Source organism: Hyaena hyaena, unplaced genomic scaffold (assembly GCF_003009895.1).
Source record: "Hyaena hyaena isolate Hyena2069 unplaced genomic scaffold, ASM300989v1 scaffold_97, whole genome shotgun sequence".
NCBI classification, from domain to species: Eukaryota; Metazoa; Chordata; class Mammalia; order Carnivora; family Hyaenidae; genus Hyaena; species Hyaena hyaena.
This window is the reverse complement of record NW_024080728.1, coordinates 2655496-2673898: the sequence shown is the minus strand read 5'-3', so window position 1 is coordinate 2673898 and position 18403 is coordinate 2655496. Positions and strand designations below refer to the sequence as shown.

The window sequence follows — 18403 nt, the reverse complement described above, 5'->3', positions numbered from 1 at the left end:
GAGTTGCTATATTTTAAAAAGTAATGAATGTAATTTTTGCTCTATTTTATGTTGCTATAAAAAAGGGCCTTAAGTATACTTCTCATCTGCTCCTCTTCTTTAACTACCATAATTTATGCAGATAAATGTTGGATGAATTGCATCAAGAACACTATTCAGATTGCTACCCATAAAAGTACTTAGCTATCATTTTCTTTTTCTCCTATTTATATGTCTTTGTATTACAAAAATCAAGTTACCAACATTAAAAATGATAGATTGTCACCAAAAGTACTGAGGCATAACAGTGAATAATAAATTATTAGTCTTTGAAGGTTAAAACCAAGTTTCAAAGATAGCAACACTTTTGTTATGGTGGACTCTTTTCGAACTGCAGTTGACATAGGGAAGCTTACAAGTGACAAAAACTGACATCCTGCTAACGCTATCAGCCTGCAGATTTACTGCAAAACTCTAAAGTACTGTCAAGGGCAGATCAATGTTTGTGATAATTCACAAAATAATTTGGCTTTACATAACAGGCATAATGTTATGTGACTTAGAAATGCAACCCTTGGTGTCTAAATGCAAACATGGGGAGGCGGCATGTGGTTTCTCCAGCCTTTCCAGAACTTCAGCCCAGCAGGGTCTCAGGTACAAGGAGAAGGACAGTCTTCATCTTGGGGACCCTAACCATTTCCATTCTATTACCTCTCTCCCTCAAAGAACCACACTGGAAGAAAGATCTATCTTCCGAGAAAGCATTGCCCCATCCCTAATCATTTCCAATACAGACTCCAACACCTACAGTGTGACAGAGTAAAACCAAATCCATACCCTCAGAAATGGGGGGGATACCAGGTCATACATGAAAGGACCTGCCAAACAAAAGATATCTTTGTGGGTATCCCAAATGCTACGTAATGAGCTAAACAGGATGGAGAGGAGAATGCCAGTAGCCAACAGCATGCTACTTGTCGACACCTTACAGCAAAATGGAGTTAATACACTGCTTCAGTGTATTACACAGAATGGAGTTAATACACTGCTTAGGCAATTATTTACTCAAGAGTTATTTACAAACTTGACTCACAACTGAATCCTAACCACATGATGGGCAAGAAGGAATCTACTAGACTCTAAATCTATGGGGGCAGGGAGCAGAATGCTTGGCATATAGTTGATGCATTATACCTATTTGTTGAAAAGATTAGCAAAGAGGCATAGCAAAGAGACAATTCCTAACTGATTTTATTCTCTGGACTTCCCACATTCCTATTATCCCAATCTTTATGCTAGAATACTTTTAAAAAGTTGAGGTAATCTATCTCATTAACTATGTATTGCTAGATCACCAGAGAGAGAGGGAGACACAGAATCCTAAGCAGACTCCAGGATCCAAGGTGTCAGCACAGAGCCCGACACAGGGCTTGAACCCATGATCTGTGAGATCATGCCCTGAGCTGAAGTCAGATGCTTAACTGACTAAGCCAACCAGATGCCCCCAATATGTTTATTTCTACTGGAAGTTGCATTACATTGAAGCACGAAGTAAAGTAAAAACATTCATTCACTTCTATGCTGCTTGGAGAATCTGCTTTAAATATTTCCACGTCTACATATGCCATTACTCTTCCTCTTCATTTCAGCCACCTTCCGGACAAGAGGACGTTAACTGCACTTAACACGTATAACTGACTGATCAAACCAGTATTTATTTCTCAAGCCAGGATCCGTGGACAAATCCTCGGGAATCTAAAGACAGGAGACACTTGTAATTCTAAGTTTAGGTCTTTAATGATAAGCTTAAAAAGGAAATAAGTAAATGACCATTATTTGGTTTAATAAAAAGTAAAGGAGAGGCGCCTGTGTAGCTCAGTGAAAGTTAAGCTTCTGATTCTTGATCTTGGCTCAGGTCAAGATCTTGGCTCAGGCCATGATCTCGCAGTTTGTGAGTTCAAACCCAGTGCCATTGAGCTCTATGCTGACAGACCAGAGCCTGCTTGGGATCCTTTTTCACTCCTTCTCTCTGCCCCACCCCTGCTCACTCACATGTACATGCTTGCCCCTGCACTCTATCAAAATAAACTTTAAAGAAAAAAAAAAAAAGTAGAGGAAAAGAGGGGCTTGAGTTCAGAGATGCTAAGAATGCTTTGGGCTCTGGCACATTAAGATTTAACTATACAGCCCTATTCCCAACTGTGAGACAAACAAGAAAAAGGCTCAATAATATGAATGCCTCAGCTGCTTCAGATCACCAGAGTGATCATTATAGTCCTGGCAATAATAATCAGCAATGCCCCTAAATGGAGCCTTAATCTCTGCATAAGGCATCAAAAAATAGTAATAATTTCACTGCTGTACATACATAAGTAAATAAATCTGGATCATCTGCCTTAAAAAGCAACCCATCTCAGAGTCCTGCTATGCAATCCTGATGCCCATTTTTGCACCTGTTTTATTCTTACTGTGCTGATCGGTATGTTAGAAGAAAAGTATTAAAAGAACAACAAGCAGTCCAAACACTGAACTCTCACTGGTTTTCTTACAGCTGCTAAGTTCTTTCTTGCCCTGAACATTCACAATTGAAAGACTTTTTTTCACTGGAATTAAGTTTCAGTTTTCTTGAACTACTTAGTACACAGTGACTGAATTGACTTGAGAAAACAAGAAAACAATGAAAGGAGCAATATACCACAGGTCTATAATCACCTGTTTGAAATCTTTCTGGATTGATTTATATACACACAATTTATATATTGTATACACATACACACATTCACACACAGAGATACACATCTGTATAGGTCCATGTATATGTATCAATTCAGTTTTTCAGATTTTAGCAAGGTAATATCATTTATATAATGTATGTGAACTAACAGTCCTAACTGGTGTTCATGTATCTACAGTGAAAGACAAGAACATTCATACTGTTAAAAAAAAAAAAAAAAAAAAAAAAAGTAAAATCAGGACACTGGTATAAATATAAAATGAACACATGTAAATTATTAACTAAATTCATTAACGTATCAATAAGCAAGATGGCCCAGTTCAAAGGAGAATTCCATGTACCACATATATACAAACTATCAGGAATGCTAAAATGAATTTACAAATAGATACAAAACTGGTAACCCTTGAGTTAGGTTAGTGTCTTTAATGGAGCTCCTATAAGCACTGTATCTCTTCCTTTCCAAACCTTCCTTCCACATCATAGGACACAGATTGACACAGGCTCTCTGTCAAAACAGGAGTTCCTTCATGCAAGTCAGAATACAACCTAAGTTTGTACAACCCTAGTACCAAGCCCAGTGTCCAGCATATAACTGATGCTCAACATAAATTCTTGCAGAACTGAATTCAACTTTTCTCTAGCACCTGATATGGGGATTTGGCAATTATAAAGGAATATATGATGCCACCACCTGATAATACAAGGAAGGGAATGGAAAGGTTTATTTCACTTGGGGTTTGTCATTGTCAAAATAAGAAGGGGAGTTGACACATGGTTTTGGACTCTGGTAGGAGGGCTGGCAGAAAAAGAGGGGGCACAAAGGAGCCAGTGAGCTCATGGACAGAACACAAGTCAGTGGTCCAGACTAAGGATAGAAACAGCTACGTAATCTAGAGTGGAAGCTGGACTAAGTCCCAGAGTTTAGAAGAGCATTGGCCAAAGTATACTGTATGGATTATCAGACTCATAAGAAAGCCCCTGATATAAAGAATTCATGAGAATAGACCAGTGGGAAAGACTATATACTCTCCTCTTAGATATACACGTGTACCTGAATATATTCTGAAGAGCCCTGTAGTTAAGACAAGTGTTGAACTTTGTTCCTCTTGGAGCTTTCACCATAAAATCCATCCTTCTTATGGTATCTATCATGCAACACTGCTGGGACTATGGATCAGAAATGAGCGCAGAGTTGGATCCGCAAAGGAAACACATCTAACAAAGTTCAGGAAAGCACTAAAAGGGCAAACCAAGTCAAATACAAGAACAAAGACAGGAAAGCCAGACATAGGAACAGGTGGGCAAAGTCAAGCCTGTAACAGGTAATTTGGAACCACAGAACACCCATCTCTATAGAGTATAGGTATCTCAAGGCAGATACCTTACTTAGGTCATCACTTTGTCTTCAGGGGTTGAACATGACAATGTGAACTGATATGGTTCCAGAAACATAGAGCACAGAAGAATGAAAAAGGCCGAGCAGGGCAAAATGTCTTATATTGTGGTTCTAAACCCTGGATGAACATTAAAATTACCTGGGGTACTTTTAAAACTTCAGATCTCCTAGGCTTCCACCCCAGGCCAACAAAATTAGATATCGGTAATCACAAAATCCCTCTTTGCCAAACAGAGGGCTTTGATAAGCTTCCTATAGTATCCTCTCCCATCATAACAAATCTGGCATCCACTAATGGAAGAAGGGGAGCCCTGGCCCAAAGACAGCAGGGTCCTAATGAAAATTCAGCAAACTCCACCTTGTCCAAAGAGTTCTCTGTGAAAAGTGCCATCAATTTCCCCCAGAAAGTGCCACTCTAGCTTTTCCCTAAAAATAGCTTCGCTTCCTTGGAGAGGTCAGATCCACGGCCTTCAGAGAGAAAAGCATAAACACAACTCTTGCCAAACCAGGCTCTCAACACTTAAATCAGCTTGCTCTCAAGTCTGCACAAAGTTCCAAGAACAAGGAGAGTCTTCAATAAAGGATTTAACAGCAGACCACGGTTATGCAAGGCGCCCAGATCCAGTTCTCAAAATGCTTCATATCCAGAAGTTCTAATTATGACTTTACCAAACTAAAGTGAGTTATGTATTTGTCATTTCAGCCAGGATATCTTCTCTGGGGCTGCCAAAAACATGAACATACCCAAATACCAAAACTATGTAGGAAAGCTACAGAACGTCCTCACCAGAGACAAGACAGAATTTTCACTTCATAAATCACCAAGAAACTCTGAAAAGGCAGCCAGTTGAAAAGACAAGCTACCCTGATGAAATATTTTCTTAATTCACCTCATTCAGGGTAATTGATTTTTTTTTTACTTCACGAACAAGTAATTTTTAATGTAAATAATAAAGTCAGTTAACCATGTGCTCTTATTGCATGTGGAATGACAAAGTTCTTATCTGAATTAATTAGGTGATTTTTCACTAACACAGATTTGTTGCTTTTACTTAAAACTTTGTTTTTAATCAAATCCCTTCCCACCCTGACCTTCACTCCACTATTAGATGAAAAGGAAGCAACGAAAGTTAGTTAAAATGTGTTTCCATGTGTGTTTCTTTCCAAAGGATTACAATGGCAAAACCCTCAGCATCAGTACAGGAACTACCCCGCTTCCCAGAGATGAGGCAGTATGCAAATACCAGACCCTATTTGGAATGTGTTTAAAATTTATTTCATCCCTGTGTCATCACTGCTGGGAACATCAACCAAAATTCTGACATGCACATCATTGCCATACAACTTTGCACATAGTAGTTCCTGCTTTTAAGTGTAAAATTAATGACAGTGAGGAGAAATTCAAGCTATCTTGCCAGAGAGGTGAAATCGCTCCCTTTTAAGAGTAGAGTGTTCAACTTGGAAAAAAGAGGAGACCCTCAGTTTTTACTCCCCCCCCCCCCCCATTTCCCATCTCTAGGCATCCCATCCTACTCACAAGGCAGAAACAACACAGTTAGGGTGAGGGGGACAAAGTTACCTCCACATCCTGTAATTTGTCTGGTGTATTGGAACTGAGAAACAGTCTTATGAAACTCAAGCCACAATCCTTTTTTAATTTTGTCATTATTATTTTACTTTGGAAATCATTCCCCTCCCCTTCCCCGGGAGAATTTTCTCAGCTGTTTCAAGCACTTTTTTTTTTTTTTTTTTTTTTTTTTTTTACAAAGTTCAATGAAAAGTCAAAAGAAGTCCCAGTGTCACTCTTCCCTCCTTATGAAAGGCCAATCTTTATATCGGGTGTGTACCCTTTGCCCAGGGAAGGGTACCACATTTGTGCATATCTGTGTCACTCTTGTGGAAATTGTTTTTGTTTCCATGCACCAAAATCGTACTGGTCTAACCAAAAGGTGAAAAAAACATATACGTATGTATCATATCCCTAGGGGTTACCCTCCCTCATGCTATCTTCAAGCTTGAAGGGAGAACCATAGGTGTCCTCACTTATCTAGCTCCTTGCTACTCAAAGTGGTCCATGGACCAGCAGCATCAGTGTCACATGAGAGGTGGTTAGGGATACACATACTCAGGCCCCAGCCAGACATCCTGAATTGTCAATTTACACTTTTAACAGGATCCCTAACACATTCATATGCATAACAAAACGGGAGAAGCACTGGTCTTGTAAAAATTCCCAGTCACGGTATATAGACTCTTCTCTCAGAAGTTCCCTCTGCCTGTGCCTCGATTCTTCGGAGCCTAGGTGTGCAGGACTGTAAAACCCTAGCAGCGGCCTTTACGGTTTTCGGCAGAGTAAAGCAGTCATTCCTCAAACCAGGCAGCAACTGAGGAAGCAAGGAGGAGCGCCGAGGGGTGGTGGCAGGAGCGGCCTCCCCCAGCCCGTGTGTCTCAACACAGCAGAGTCATTAATTAAGATACGCCCGGCTGCTGGCGAAGCAGTCACTCTGGCATTCTCTGTCTGCTTGGGACTGGCGTGAGGTGTGAGAATCTGGGTAGCCTTCTCCATGGCTCTGCCCCGCTGGCGTTGATTGTGTATGATTAATGATTTAAAGGAATAAAAAGAGAAAGGTCAACTTCTGAGTTCAAGACAGAGCAGCTACATAGGGAGTAATTAAGATACTTGTGTAAGCATGATTAATAAGCACAAACTGGCACTCTGGGCAGTAAACAAGACGCAAGCAGATGGTTAGCATGGAAAAGGTTTTTTTTTTTTTCCCCTTCTTTCCTAAAAGCAATTTTTCAGCAGCTTGAAACTTGGCTTGTGAATTCTTTTCCTCCCCCAAGTCTCAAAAAACTCATTATCTCCACAATCTTAAAAAAAAAAAAAAAAACACACCAAAATCATGGTGAACCTCTTTTAAGGCTCACTCATTCTCTTTTTCAAAAAAGATACCTTATTATTTTATTTTATTTTTACAGATAACTAGAGTTTGCTTGTAAAATGGATGCGACTCATCTTTGTTTCTCACTGCCTTTTATGTCAGGCGTCCCATGCATTGCCAAGCCTGACAAGGTGGTTCACTGCACAATCTTTTAACTCCCACCCACCACTTCTCCCCCCACCCCCCCACCCAACCCTGTGATGGGCAGAACAGAGGCATCAATGGTGGCATTTCTGGAGAGTGCTGGCAGGCAGGTGTCAGAGCCGTCCGGCAGGCGCCCCTCACGAACACTAATCAGCCCTGGTGTTCTTTTACAATCCATATCTAATTCGCAAGTTTCATTCTTTCTGAAAAACAATTACTAGGTTTTGAAGTTCATTGTGCATTTACTCAACTGTCTCTTCACATTAACGTAAAGTGGGAACAAGAGAAAATAGAGTCAGCAGGGAAGGGACATCAAAAGATGTTAAGAGTGGATGAAGGCTTTATTTTAAGAGTAATATAATTACAGATGTGTGCAATATTTTACAATGAATGAAACACAAAAGGTGTATCCTGTGCTTTCAAGATAGTGTGTGTGTGTGTGTGTGTGTGTGTGTGTGTGTGTGTGTGTGTGTGTAGAGGCAAAGAGAGACAGACAAAGAGACATAGGAGAGAGACACTCAGATGTACACATTCCTGCAGGGATGGGGAAAGAATGAGAGATGAGTTATTTAGGACTTAGGAAAACAAAAACATTCTCCCAGAATCACAAGAGTAAGGTATGCATGTCACTTAGCAAAGAGAAACAAAAATAATTTATCCATGGCAGGGTAAGCAGACTTAGTGGGAGAAGGAAAGGGAAGGGAAGGACAGAGAGTGTGAAAAAGAAATAGAGACAGAGGCAGGGAGGGAAGCAAGGGCAAAGACCAAACAAAGAGAAATGGAGAGGTGGATCTTAAGCAAAAACTGCAAAGAGACTCAGCAGACTTGATGAAGAAAGTGCTGTGAACCTGGAGTCCTTCTCCCCAATGCCAGTTCTTGAACTTCCCAAAACTCGTAATGAGTTGCTAGCCCCTGGACCACTCTCACCCAATTGTGAGGTTGTCTGGCCCTTGACAGAGGCAGAAATCCACTTTGTACCAGCAAGTTACCACAGGTCTCCCCAGGTCAGCCTCAGTCCAGTGACCAGGTCTGGTCTCGCCATTTCCCAGCCAGTCCCTAGGGCCACCCACCTCAACACCTACTACTAGGACCAGTCTTCGCCATCTTGTCCATCCACCAACACACAACAGTTCAGGCCCCAAACCTGAGGCCACATCACTCAGCCTTTATGTCCCCAGGATGGGAAACCACCACAGGTAGTGGCCCCTGAACCTAGGCCAGCAAAGGGCCTCAAAAAAGTACCCAACTAGGGGCGCCTGGGTGGCTTAGTCGGTTAAGCATCTGACTTTTGCTTAGGTCATGATCTCGCGGTTTGTGGGTTCGAGCCCCGCGTCGGGCTCTGTGCTGACTGCCGGCTCAGAGCCTGGAGCCTATTTCAGAGTCTGTGTCTCCCTCTCTCTCTGACCCTCCCCTGCTCGCGCTGTCTCTCTCTCTTTCTCTCCTAGAAATAAATAAAAATATTAAAAAAAAAAAAAGTACCCAACTATATTCTCTTCTTCCTTACTACCAAAAGAAAGGAGAGGAGAGAGCAAGGCGGAAGAAGGGAGAGGGCAGAGGAGGGGAGAGGAAAAGAAAGGAAAAAACTCAAGCTTCCCCCAGTGGAAAATTCTAATATATTATCACCATGACACTTGGTCTCCTGCCTCAACCCTTTTTAAACACCTCAGTAATTCTTAAATCAGCATTTTCCAAAGGTGTTAGAAAAATAACTGAAAATGTTTGGAATATTCTAATATTACCCAGAATAGAATGGGGTTCTTCTCTGTAGAAAGCTTCAGTCCCTTTAAGATGCTAATGTGCTTTGTAAACTGTCCACACCAAGATAAAGCACATCATTTCCCAAACTGACTTATCCTCAAAGGCTATCCCCTCCCCAAGACTTGGAATCCATGGAATACTCTTTGACAAACAGAGATCTACATCTAAAAACAAAACAAAACAAAGCCAAAAAAAACCCTCTTCGCTGTTTGAGAGGAGTAACTAATTTACCCTCTATCTTTTCCTTCTTTAGCCTGAACATAGCAGTCTTACAAGATTTTCCTTCAGAGATCTATTTCCTACCCCTTGAATCATTTTTCCACTAGTCTGCCACACCTCCCATTTTTCCACATTCTCTTTGAACTCCGTAAGCAACTCCAGAGCTCCAACAAGGATCTCATTCATGCAAGCATGGAGTGAAAATGGCTTTGCGCATCCTATTCCCTTTAATGCAGCTCCAGATTATACTGGAGTTTTGCCTGGTCACCCCACATTATCTGCAAGTGCAAGCTGAGGTCTCTCTCCAGATAATTCACATCCATAAATCTATTTGCTCCAAAGCTATTTAGGAGAAGTTTTGGAATGGGTGCAAAAAATTCTCAACACTGTGGAGGAAGAGAGAAGGGGAAGAAAGGAAAGGCCCACATTTGGCAGGGTCCACACTCCCAGCTCACATAGACCCATCTCAGGATGTACTGTTTAGAACAAGGCTTATAAAACCCCTGCAGAATATAGACACCAATGTTCATACCCGCAAGCAAAGAACAGTAAGAAGAAAAGAAAAAGAATTTATATGCTCTCTTCCTTATTAGGATCCATCTTTAATCTAAGACTCATTACCTTGTACCTAATTTGATTCAACAGCCTCCCCAGTCTGCCTTCCTAATTTTCATCTCTTACCCTAGAATCAAATTTGAATACATATCAAACCCTACTTCCACTCTGCCCCTCCTCTCTCCAAGCACACATTTCATATTCCCCATAATCCTAAGAAATAGGTACAGTAATTATCTCCATTATACAAGTGGGAAAACTGAAAAAGAAGTTAAGTAAACTCCCCAAGATCACACAGCTAGAAAGAGGGGCAGCCAGGATTTGAACCCAGGATTTGGTTCCAGGGTCAATGCTTGTCTGGCCACCATGGCTCTCTATTACCTAGCCCCATTCAGCCATTCAATAGTAGCTTCCCACAGTCCTGGCACACCAGTTCCCATCATTCTTCCTCCAACCAATGCTTCCATTCTCTTCTCTAACCATCATCCCAGGATTTGTCATGTGTCACCATCTCTAAGATGTTTCTGACCATTCTAAGCCCCACTGTCCTTACCTGTGAATTCTAACGTGTGGCCTATCTCACATGGCTTCAAGCTAAAGGACTTTATGGCTTGCACTCTTCATCAATGTGTTCAGTGTGTCAGTTGCTTTGTCTTCTCAACAAGATTAGAAACTCCCTGAGGCTTCAAATAACTGTTCATAGGCTGAATAAATGGATATCCTTCTACTACTACACAGTGTGGCCCTTACTGGGTAGAATCCTTTCATCACCACCCAGTATATCTTGACTATGCAAGGATTTTTCTGGCACCACATTTGCCTCCAAAATTTTCTCCCATGCTCCTTTCCTCTCAAGCCTAAGCATCCATTTTATTGTCTCTCAGGCTGGCCCACAAATTGAAATAGAACATGATGCTTAATTTTACATCAACCAGTTAAGCTGCTTTAAACACTTCAGTATTCCCCAAATGTAGCTAAATATATGAACTTGCACTTAGAGTTGTCAACAATGCATTGACAATTTGTTTTATAGTTGCATGTTAATCTACAATCTGTTTAATGCAATCCAATACATTATTCAGGATGGTGATATATAAATTTAAGTCTTAGAGCATGAAATATCATTTAGGATTAAGGCTCTAATCTCTTAACAGAGGAGATATTCACTCACAAAGGCAAGCAGCTAAGAAGAGTCCCTGCATATAAAAGGCATCATCATTGTCTCCTGCACCAAGGAAACCAGCTATTGGGCATGCCAATCCTGGAGGGCAGTAAAAAGGGGGACAAAGGTAACCTTCCTTCTGGCTCCCGAGCAAAGACTCTCACTAAATCAGTCTCACAAAATAGTTAAAATTTTACTGACCCAAACCACACCTCTGACTACCTCTCTTTGCTCCCCAAAGTCTTCAGGTAAGAGAACAGTAGTAACAACAGCAGTGAGGGCTAACTCTTATAATGCAACCATATGAAGTAGGTACTCTTAGATCCCCATTGCTACGATGAAGAAACTGAGGCAGAGTCAGAAAGGGGCACTGCTGAGCCAGGCTGTCTGGCAGCAGAATCTAGGCTCTTCAGCACTCTTTCCTCTGCTAATCACCCCACATAAAACAATCGTCAGGCTTATTTCCAAGCCAAAGACTGGAGACCACTACAAGTGCCTTGGGATAAAATAAGTTGTTCAACAAATACTTTGGAATGAAGTAACGAATGAGCTACTGTGAGCAATCAAAAGAAAATGACAAAAACAAAGTATAACATATTCACTATCCTCAAAAACTTCACAGAAGAAATGAGGCAAATACTCAAGAAGAGATCATTAAAATGCCAAAAGAGGGATCACAGAAGGAAAGGTCCCAGAGGAGAGCTGATGACTTGGGTTCTAAAAGGGCCAGAAGGGGATGAAGCAAGATGCAGCTGAAGGAGCCCAGGTTCCTCCCCACATTTGGACCAATGTCCCCCCACCCTCATTCAAGCCTCACAGAAAGAGCTAGGTCAATAGTTTGCTACAAAATGTCACTTATCCATATATGAAATCTGCCACCAACAAATATATTCTGCAAGGCACATACCTTTCAGGTTGGGGACCCAACCACAGCCTGCTCCTGCCCAGAGCACACATAGATCTTTCCTCTGAAAGCATATATTGGTCACTCTGACAGGATGCATCTTTCCACAGAGCCCAGCCCTGTCAGAAACTCTGGTTCACTGTGACTAACTCCAACATAAGGACCTCACCTTGGATGTTCCGTGCCTGACCTCCCTGAAAACCCACATATTCACCCAGACTCCAATACTGTTGGAAGCCCTCAGAGACCTCAGAGACATGGGGGAGATGGTCTCCACGTGGTCAGATGAGTAGTAGCCTGGCCTCACAAGGTACCTGCCAAGCAGATCAGCAATGCCAATGGGGTGGTCAGCCTCCAAGAACTGCACCCATCACAACCTTTATCAACTTTGTGCTTCCATGTTTAGAAGTGATACATATTTCAGAAATGTCAAAATTCTTAGAGAAGTGTGGTGATAAAATGAATAGGCTGTTTGCTTTCCATATTGATATACCCGATTTCAGACTGTCAAAGTGCTTTTAGTTCTAACAGGAAATGTACAAAGTTAGCTTTGCTTGTTTTGACAACTACAAAAGAGATTTATCAGTTACATGTACCCACCGAAGTGTCGAGGTTTCAAAGTTAAAATTGGTTCTAGCCAAGTTCCAATATTATTAATGTCTTCATGATAACAAAAACATGTAACTTTTCAGAGTTCTCGATGCCTTTGTGAGGAAGACTTTTGGAAATCCAGTCCGCTTGCCAGAAACTTCTGTTACTTTTATGCAATAATTCAAAAGAAGTCCATAAAGACTAGAGCAAAGTTAACTTTACTGTTTAGTTTTTAAAACAGAAGAAGTGTCACATGACTTGAAATAGTGTCATTATGATTTCAAATCCCTGAGCTGTAAGGATTTCTCTCCATTTCCTTCTCCTGTCTTCTCAAATACATGCTTTTTTCATTCTTGTTTTAATTGCTTCAAATATATGAAATTCTTACTCTTTTTTCTGAAAGCTTTTACAAAGCCATGGTCAGATTACTCACTTTGTCAACCTTTCTCTTAAGCTGCATTATTCTTTGGAGGCCCTGGCGTTCACTTCTGTGCACTGCAAAACGTTTGGCTTTACCTTTTGCACTCAACTTACTCCAAGACAAGTAGTTACTAGCACATCTTCATGCCAGTAAATCTTTCAATGAAAGAATAAAGAGAAGAAAGGGAGAGGAGGGGAGGGAGAAGGACAAAAGCCAAAGAGTGAAAGAGTCCAGGTATTAAGGAAAATGGAGATGATTCGGAATTTCCCAATATAGAGCTGAAAGCTAAATCGGGTAAGCCTCTGTCTTCCCATTTGTCTTGAAGTTCCAGGAGTTACATTCTACTTAGCAAATTTTAACATACGTCTGAATGAGAACTATCCGTAGTTCCAATTCAACTTCCATGAACTGAGTAAACTGACTAGCATTATCTCAGGCACTTCCAGGACAGTCCTGTACGGATGTGGTGTCACCAATGTACACCTGCAGTTCATAGAGGGTGAACACCTGCCTAAAGTCATACAGCTCTTAAATGATAGAGCCAAGAACTGGACCCTTCTATCACCTCTTGCTGAAATCATTTACTCCCAAATTACAATTACTACATTGCTAAGAGGACAACCTTTCAATCAAAGATCTGTTTCCCAGCTTCACATTAACTATGTCCCTCAGCCAAAGGCAGAGGACACATTCAGAATATGCCTTCTCATGAAGGGTGGTCACTGACTGCTGGTGAGACTTCCAGCCTTAGGAAGCAAAAGTCCCTATGAAGGCCAGGCTGGGGACTTAACTAAGCAAATCCCGGAAAACTACAGACAGCTTAGCAGACACAGAGAAGGCTCAGAGAGCTGTAGACAAAAGGGTATATTCAGCAGATACCAAAAATTCAGAAAGGAATGCTAATGGAATTTTTGTAAATGGTGTTTACATTTTAAACTTGATGTTTTATGAAGCTGATGCACAAACATAGGATATTGGGCTCAAGTTGCAAGGAGTGCCTTGTCACACATGAGCATAAAATACTTTGACTTGTGAACTAAAACTAAATAAAACCAGCTTTTTAAAGATTAACAATGGAGGAGTTTGTAGTAAGTTGAAATTATGTCTAAATGGTTCCATGGTAAAGTACATGTGCAGGTGTAGGTTTGTATCTCTCCTGGTCCTGGCATGTGCAAGGGGAACCTATAGACACTCTACGAATACCTCCACAATTCTAGCTTTCCCATTATCTTGTATACATTGGAGATTTACACTGTCACCTTACAATTCTCCTATACTCTCCACTTTTTCTTCAGCAAACGGGCAAAATTAATTTAATTTAGATTTAATTTGGTTTCCTCTTCTCTAAGACCTGACTAGACCTCTAGATAAGCAACAGAGAGACAGGAACTGCAAAATTCAACTTTTCCCTCAAGAAAGCAGACCCTCACCCATCACCTCAATTGACAATTAACAGTTTCTGCAGCACATTATATGAACAGAGCTAATAAGGCAAAGGAATCGAGGGCAGGCTTTTCCCTTCACGATCCTGTCTGAAGCTTAAAAGAAAGTCTGAAAACTAATGAATTCTGAATTCATGTCAGCTCAGTAGAGAGCAAAGTCTTTTATCTTTACCTGGAATAGGAATGAAAGAAGAAAAGCCCAACAGTTCATCCACCTCCCCTAAAACATACTCTACCTCAGTCCTATTCTTGGCTAAAAGAGTATGGAATCCATTGAAGCTGGAGCAGGTCTTAGAGATCACCTAAGATGACCCATCTTATTTTAAAAAGGATGAGCACTGGGTGTTATATGGAAACCAACTTGACAATAAACTATTTGTAAAAAAAAAAAAAAAAAATTTATATATATACATATAAGAAAAAAATAAAATAATTTGATGTACTAGGAAAAAATAAATAAATAAATAAATAAATAAATAAATAAAAAGGAGCAAATCTGAGCTCAGAGAAGCTAAGCAACTTGCTCCAAATCACAAAGCCAGTCTTCATATCCAACATCCCTGGCCTGGAGTCAGTGCTACTCTAGCAGAAGAAGGGGAAAAAAAGTATGGGCTTTACTCCAAATGTGAAGAATGTTTGCCCAAATTTTTTCTTTAAGTGTTTATGAAAGTATAAACCAACATATTAGACATGTGTAAACTAAAAATAGGCATTAATAGGCTCAGAAAGAAGTGACCAAGGGGACCTCACTTCCACAGAATGTCTCCTGAACAAATAGAAGGAGCACATTCACACCCATGCACAAATATAGGCCCCAATAATGCATGCCTGTAAGACTCAGATATAGCACCTCCCATGGATTCCCTAAAAGGAACCCACCAGAATATTCTGCAACAAAGGACAGCTGACTGCACATTTTGTAAGAAACAAAGTCCTAGGCCCAAAGATTAAAACAAAGTATAAGCAGCTCAAAACCCAAGAGGAAAGGCTTAATGCTTCACAGAACTACCCACAGACAAGTTTAAGAAGCGGGTTATCAGACAAAATAGTTCTGCAGAGCACTGTGATGTAGTAAGGAAAACAGCTAGTTCCTAACTAAGTTTATCTGCTCTGACAGCTTCTGTGTTGGCCTGGCAGAGGTTGAGTGTCTACACAATGAACATAAAGATAACCTACGATGGCTACACATCCCCATCCATTTGCCAAAGGTCACTAAGGATTGAGCATTTTGCTTCAGTGCCTCCACTAATCCAAAGACATGCCAATCTGCTTACTGTTATACAACATCAGGAGGTTCGGATTTTACTTATCAAGGGATGTCGGACTCGCTTTGTCAGAACTTGGTGACTATTAGCACAAGGCTGAGTGACCATGGCTGCAATGCATTTTTAAAAACTATTTGGTTTTAGGATGCCCAGTAAAGAGGATGTGACTAAACAAGATGGCAGTAACTACTGTTGGACAACATTCTACTCTCAGAACATAAAAGCTGAACAGTGGAGCATTGAGAAATTAAATTCATGGCCTGGAAAACAAGCCAAGATTAAAAAATGTCATGTTGATACAGTAGGTGCTCTTGAGAATGGGGGGAAGATGTCAGAAACTGGATTGATTGCATTTTCATAGCAATGTTGTGTGATGGAGGTGGGGAAGGGTCAAGTGTATCAATACCCTTTAGTGCTTTGGGGGCACATACCATATCTTTCATCAAAAACCTATACAATATAAAAGTCCACCATCATACAGCTCAAAATTTTCAGTTACCAGGGCCAACCAAAGACCCTTCCCATAGAAAGCTAAGAGTAGTTGGGTCCTATGCCTTCCCTTGGGGCCACCAGGAGGTGCTGTTAGCAGCAACATGGCTCTTAACAGATCGACAACTTGGAAGAAGAAAGGTATTATGTTTCCTCCTCTGATGCAGCTTTAAAATCTCCTTCTATCCTGGTCTCAATCAATATCCTTTCAAATCCTCACAGATCCTAACAGGAGTTAATATTTTTCCTTGAATGTCAAAAAAAGAAAGAAAGAAAAAACAATAGGCATGCATGAAATGATCTTACCGTGAGAGGTCCCAAAACTTCCTGTAGACAAACTTCCAACACATCCTACGACTGAAATTGGGAGAATACTCAAAGGCTTATAACAGTCTGCACAGTTTTTAGGAGTGCGCGCTACCCTCACACAAGAATCCTGAGGACAACATTTTCTACCTGGACTCTTGGACTGGAAGAAAGACTTGTTCATGAGCCCAGGTTTAGGGGCTTGTTAGTGCTTACAGGTATGTCTTCAGCCATAGAGCAACATTTGGGTCAGCAGCACATACAGCATAGAAACTCCATTGTGAAAAAATGCACATAGCACACAGCAAGGGAGAGGGAAGACACAAAGCTTTCTAGGGATAAGGGGGATCGCATCAGTGAGAAAAAGATGGAGAAGATTAGGTAGAAAATAGTGGAGAGAACTTTTAGGGCTGAGTGGCTACTTTTTCTCTTTTGACAACAGTGTAAAAGAGACACAAAGCTGCTGCCCTACCCTGAGGAGAGAGAACTGCCCTTTGATGCTGGTACACCATCTGTAATGCTGATGAGAATTCTCTCTGGCCCTGTCTACCCACCATGGGGGCTCATCCTCTGACCGCATTCTCACCTCTGGGGTGACCTCTTGTTTAGTCATAAGACTGCAAGGAAAAGGTTCATCTGAGGGTCATGAAGATGGTAGCCCTCACATCCACAGGAAACCTGAGTCTGCCCATCAGAAGAGGACCTCTTTTCCTTTCTTTTAAGAACCTGAAAGGCAAATCCCAATCTGTTTTCTCTTTTGTCTTCAAAATTGCCAATATCTATCTCGTTCTTCAAATGGGAGACAGAGATGGACTGTGACCTGTTCCCAAAGTGATAGTCAACATGAGAAGCCAGGTCCCAACTTCCAATCCAGGGGGCTAAACTGTTCCACTCTGCAGTCTCCCATCTCACCAGGAAGGTGGGGGGAAGTCAATAATTTTATAGGAGACATAAAAAAACAGTTGGATTAAATAGGACCATGGTCTTCTTTCAGAAGAAACCAACCATCATTCTACAGTCCAGTTCATTAGAAGATCTGTAACTTTCAACCACCCAACCACCCAGAACTTCTATTCTTCATCTGTAAAATGGGAATGTGTCCAGTTCCCAAACGACATACAGCAACAAGGAGTACCTGGTACCACCCCTAACACATGTTCTGCCACTAAATGAATCTGTTACCTGCTCCTTACCCAGAGTGAATACTTTCTAACAAGAAAAACTGAAACTGCCTTCTTAATTGTCAGATTTGCCATGAAGTAACTGGCAGCTCCCTTTGATTTCAGGATTGCTCTGGATGTTTTGCACGGGGAGGCTCCAGAGCCTTCATTGAGCTTGATGACCAGATAACGAGATTGTCTTTCTGCTCACATACCCAAGTAGACCATGACTGAGATCCACGTGGTCATATATTTACATATGTGGAGCAGCAAAAAATCTCAAAGCAATAATAAACTTCCTATAAGAGCCCTCTGTGACCAGTCTCTACTTAGACCAAATGCAACACAGGCTGGACTATTCCTGAGATTTGATTTCTTTAAATTTCAGGCAAATAACTCCACTTCACCTACCAGCCTGAGTTGTAGGGAAATGCACAGCATCCTAGCAAGAGGCAATATGGTAAAGTGGGAAGCATCAAGTTTCAAGGACTTAAAACCCCTGCTCTGCCCCTTACTGTGATGGAGGGGCAAGTTCACAGAAGTTGGCCTCATGTTCTTCATCTGTTCAATGAGTAGAACAGCACCTGCCTAATAGGGTGGCTGTGAAGACTGAATTAATATACATCTTGATATAACAGTTGTGTGAAAAACAAAGCATCATAGCCACCATCAGTAGGCTCCTTGCTATATCACTTTCTAATAAGTCTAACATTTGGATAGACATCCTATCTTCAGATAAATACTAAGCCCTAGAATTTACCTTCATTTTCCTGGCTCTCATGGCTTAGTAGGGAGGGAGATGGATGACACCTTTAGAAAGGGGTGGGATTGGGGAATCAGAGAGAGAGAAATAGATCAATAAAAACTTAAGACTGGATACCTTGGTCCCTATACAAGTCTGATTTCCACTCACTGTGAGGCCCAGCTACATCT

The 18403-nt window shown here is 41.1% G+C and overlaps 1 protein-coding gene across 8 annotated transcripts in view; it reads right to left on the bottom strand.

Moving 5' to 3' along the window:
* LRMDA (leucine rich melanocyte differentiation associated) overlaps positions 1 to 18403 on the bottom strand; it is a 1037699-nt gene that overhangs the window by 818855 nt on the left and 200441 nt on the right. The window lies entirely within an intron of this gene.